Below are 5,229 nucleotides of genomic sequence, written 5' to 3'. Positions count from 1 at the left end.
CCACCTAGAGGGGTGGGATAGAGAGGGTGGGAGGGAGGGAGACGCAAGAGGGAGGACATATGGGGATATATGTATATGTATAGTTGATTCACTTTGTTATAAAGCAGAAAGTAAACACCATTTTAAAGCAATTATACTCCAATAAAGATGTTAAAAAAAAACCAGACTCCTAATAAAGTATAAACAGGTTAATAAAACCATGAAAAGAATTTGAAAAAGAATAGATACACGTTTATGTATAACTGAATCACTTTGCTGTACACCTGAAACTAACACAACATTGTTAATCAACTGTACTCCAATATAAAATAAAAAGTTTAAAAAATTTTAAAAATAAAATAAAATAGAAGAATGACACCAAAAAAAACCCATGAAAAACCTGCATTATGTAAATATTTAAAATCTGAGAATCTATTAGAAATATATTTTGACATACAAATTTAATAACATAACTTCTGGGATTATCTGAAAGCAATTCAAAGTGGGGAGGGGAATGGGGAGAAGTGTCAACACATAAATGACAAAAGATTGGCCATGAGTTGATCATCATTGACCTGTGGGGTGCATACATGAATGTTCATTATACCATTTCCTCCATTTTTTTTTACTTATTTGAGATTTTTCATAATAAAAAGTTGAAAAATAATTTCTGGTTGCTCAAAATGATGGCTTCATTGAATGAACTGTTTTCTTGCTAAAGAAAATCTAGAAATCGAAGATACCTTAAAAAACTTTACAAGGATTTATGATATGCAAACAATATTCTGATATGTAAATAATTAATTTTTCCTTTAGTGATTGCATTTAGGATGCTAGTGGTGGATATGGCTATAAAAATCATGCTATGAATAGTGTATTAGCTAAAATGCTAGCGTCCTTGAGATAATTAGGATTGTTAAATTAGTCTCTAATATAGATTATCCACAGATGAACACTCTTCTAAAACATTAATATATTGCAATACAAGCAGTAAGCCCATACCAGTCGTAACCTACTCTCCATAAGGTAACTGAGAAAATGGTTGCATTTTTATGGTTATGACTTATCATACCATTGTAGACATGGAAAAATTTTGGATTACAGATTATCAGTTAAGAGAATGAAAGATGTACTGTGTACCAGAAGTAACTGATAAGTATGCCAATGTCTATTCATATCACATAACAAACTATTTTATGCTTCATTTTTGTTTGGCTTAGTTTGACCACTTATCAACTACATTAGAGTTTAGTTTTTAAAACTGGACTCTAATGTAGAGTCTACTAGGAGTTTACTGAGTGTCTAGTAGATCCAGTGGTCAGTAAGATAGGCAGATTTCCTGTTCTCCTGAAGCTTTTGTTTTAGGGGTTGTGGGAAGATAAATAAGTAAGAAGCCTATCAGATAGTATAAAGTGGTATTCGGAGAATTAGAGTGACTTAATGTGATGGAGAGAGCTGTTGGGTGGTCAAGAAGGGCATCTCTGAAGATATAATCTTTAACCTGGGATCAGAATGTCACAAAGAGCCCTTCACGCAAAGATGAGTTTCTTAGTTCTGTGTGTTAAAAACTAAAATCTTAAAGCTGTGACTCACTTTCCTAGGGGTAGGGTTTTTTTTTCTAAATAATATATGTACTTTGATTTGGCTTGACCAATAGTGGACTGGCTGAGTATTCCATAGAGGAGCATTTAATCCATGCCACTCCCTCATCACTGACACACTGTATAGGTTGGCTTTCTTTCTCCTGTACATTCTACAGGGCTCTTTCACGTCCACCAGGAAACCTGAGCGGGACGCTTGGGTTTGGCATGCTTCTGCTGGCCTTTCAGCCCTTGTTGTAGGGCCTGCCCTGTCTAACCCAGAACTTCACACTGCCTCCTGGTTGTTCAGACAGCTCCTTACTTCCTGATCTTTTTCCTTCCATGCTGACTGGACATCCAGGCACAGTGTTGGTGCTGTGTGAACCCCCCACCCCCACCCCACTCCCCAAATAAGGGAAACCTATCTTGTTGTCTGTCTGCTTGATGCCATACTCGTTCTTCCAAGAGGTTACTCCTGGATAATCTGATTTCCGAATCTGGGCCAATATGTTGACTATGTTCTCCTTCTCTTTCTCCTACTCCGCTCTACCTTGCTCTCTGTCACATTCTTTGCCTTCAGGGTAGCATAAGCACAGTGTCCGGTGGTCTTTTGGGACAGAAGTTTGTCCGTAAACTTGGTGTTCATTTTGAGCTGCCACCAAAGACATTCTGGAGAAAATGGGCCTTGTAACAGTAAGGTGGTCCTGTGTGAGTAACTGTCTAAATTAAAAGCTGTTCCTGCTCATGTCTGAAAAACACCATATTTTCCATTTGCACAGGAGCTGTGTTACTGATAATGAATTAATGGTTTCTTACTGAGCTGAAAAATCATTTTGCTAGTGCTTCCTATGTGGGCTCTCCATGCCTAAATAAATTGTTGTACATATGCAAAGGATAACTAACATTTTTAAACAAAATCATAGAATATTTTGTGTTGCAGTAATCGATGTTTCCTGGAGTCTTTAACTTTATGAAATTGCTAACAAGCATAACCGTTTTAAAACACTGAGTCTATATCTAGGAAGATAACTAGATTGGTATGGTAATCATACTGCTTAAACAGACCCAGAGCATTTTCAGCTCTTCAGAATTTTAAACTTTTAAACAACAATTTCATCTATATTTTTAAAAGTTATGTTTTGTCATAGACAGCATGTCCATGTTCAGCATTGATTTTTACCTGTCTAGGAAATTGATTTATCAGTGTTTCTTATTTCTAAGAAGACAGTTCTCTTCATAAAATTCCTAGTTCTTTTCAAACAATTGAATTTCTGCCATTCTGTTCTGGCATCTGACTTAAAAGGTGAAAACTCTATGAATGATGCCATTTATCATCACATCAGCCCTTACTGTGAATAAAATGTAACTACATTTGCCATTTATTACCTCTGGCCTAATATTAACAGTGATAAATTGTACATAAAGGTTCCTAACATAACAAATGTTAAGATTTGTTGAACAGAAAAATGACCTCAGTTGTCAGGAAATTATCAAATCAGTTCGATGTTAGATTTCATCTTGTTAATTTGAATAGCTTCTCGATTTATTCTATTTAGTATACAGGGTGAAAGCTGGAGGAGACTTCTGTTCTCCAATTTCTTTGTTAATAGCTTACTAAAATAATTTATTTAAATTTTATGTCGCTTGAGTTTTCCCACATAATGGGCATAAATACCATCCCCTCTCCTTCTTCCTAACAGTATGGTAAAGGTTAAATAAATACCACATATCAAGTGAGAAAACGTCTGAGGTTCCCACTGATTTCTGTTCCCAGTTCTTCCTTCATTTTCATGTTGTAGGTAAACAGCTTTGCCATCTGATGGTATTTATAAAAGTTGCTCAGAGATCTTAACAAGTCAGATTCTGAGCACATGTAAAATACTTAATAGAAAGAAAAATACATACATGTCCTCCCACCCCCAAATGTAAACATATGACATGTTATGATTTTTAAATGAATGTCATAAATGACAGATTTGCTTTCTAAGAGGGACTCCTTATATGTAAAATAGAAAAGCTAAATATATCACTTATCGTATTTGCCCAGAGAAGCAAGTTTTTTTCCCTTGGTGTGATGATTGGTAGCATTGGTTCCCTACCAATTTTGAAGTGTTCTGATAAAATGCATAAGAAATAGGCATGCCAAGATAAATATTAAGTTGATTTTTCATAGAAGGTCACTCACCAGTTTATTTTTTGGTACCCTAAGTTTCTATCAATTTTGATATGAGCCTTTCAAAATTTAGGCTTTTAAAATCATTTTTATTTTTGTTTCAGCTTCCATAGGGTTTCTAATCAGAGTAAATCATGTAATAATCAGTCCCCAGAAATGGTTTAGACAGTAACATTTTTAGAACAGAATATGAGAGCCCTTCCAGGTTTTGAAAGTAATATATTTTCAATTACAAAAAGACCTTTCTCCCATAAAACAGTAGGAGCGCATTGGCAGCTTTTGTTTGTGTTAGTTAACCACAGACACATTTTTATGCCTGAATGAGAAATTTCTAAATGTTTATTGTCCATGTGAATGAACAGAATGGAATTTAGAAATAGTTTTGGTATTCTTTAAAGATATAGGAGAGAAATAGAATGAGTGAGTAAGGCAAGGTTTCCTGGATTTTTTTCTCCAAATAGCACATACTGTTTACACAGTGTTATATACTTGTCCTACTGGCATTTGTATTAAGGAAACTTGATCATATAATAGTAGCCTCTCCCTTATAGAACTGCCGAGTTTACCAGGGTTTGGACAAGTTTCTGGATATAAGATACACAGAGATATATAATTAATTTTATCCATTTTATCAGAAAGATGATTTTGTAACTTGTGCAGAAGAGCTTTTCCCTCGTGTTTTGCCCTTGCTTCTTGATTAACTAACTGGTCTCAGGGAGCATAATTTGCACAGAATAATGACTGAAGTAGCACATGCTGCTAAGTGCCACAGATTGCATTTTATATCTATGCTCTAGTAATCATTTTAAGTTTAAGAGCCCAAGGCTCTTTGTAAGCTTCAGAGAGCATACTATGTACAAGTACAAATTTTGATGTTTAAACCATAGACTTTATGCTGCTATTTTGGAATCTTGAGTGATTGAGGAACTACAAAGGAACACAATATGGACATCTCAAATTAAGGATTATAGCGCATGCAGATGTGTTCCGGCTCTGGCAACCTGAATTTGTGGCTTTCTAAGTACTTAATGGCTTTGATTTTTAAAAATCATGCTTTGTTTCTTTCCACATTATCCTACATTTACTTGTATCTTGAAGTAAAGTTAGGCATTAGAATAAAACATAGACACCCTACTGAGTTAAAAATTTTAAATCTTATTCTATTGTCATTACTCTTAGACAGATCTACCCACTTAACTCTCACTCAGGTCTGCATATAATCTTTGCAAATATAAATGCAGTGAAATTACTAAATCAAAAGACGTAAAAAACTGTCAGTGTAGGATTGTGAACCTGAATGGATAGTAAAAATTCTTCTGAGATGCTAATATGCTCAACACTGTATGCTTTAATATTTTTTCATTAGTGACCCTTAGGGAATATCTAGCAGTGTAAATTACCTTTTTAGCTTTTGGATACATTTCTAGGTGGAGTTTCTTATTAAAAATTGAAAGGAAATCGTCTTTGGTAATCATTTTAATGCTCCACATCAGTGGA

At 34.7% G+C, this 5,229-nt stretch overlaps 1 protein-coding gene across 4 annotated transcripts in view; it reads left to right on the top strand.

Annotated features, from left to right (window-relative positions):
- FBXL17 (F-box and leucine rich repeat protein 17) overlaps nucleotides 1-5,229 on the top strand; it is a 464,528-nt gene that overhangs the window by 250,836 nt on the left and 208,463 nt on the right. The window lies entirely within an intron of this gene.

The sequence above is a fragment of the Balaenoptera borealis genome (genome assembly GCF_965194805.1).
Source record: "Balaenoptera borealis genome assembly, chromosome: 2".
Lineage (NCBI taxonomy): Eukaryota > Metazoa > Chordata > Mammalia > Artiodactyla > Balaenopteridae > Balaenoptera > Balaenoptera borealis.
This window is presented reverse-complemented; position numbering and strand designations above follow the sequence as displayed.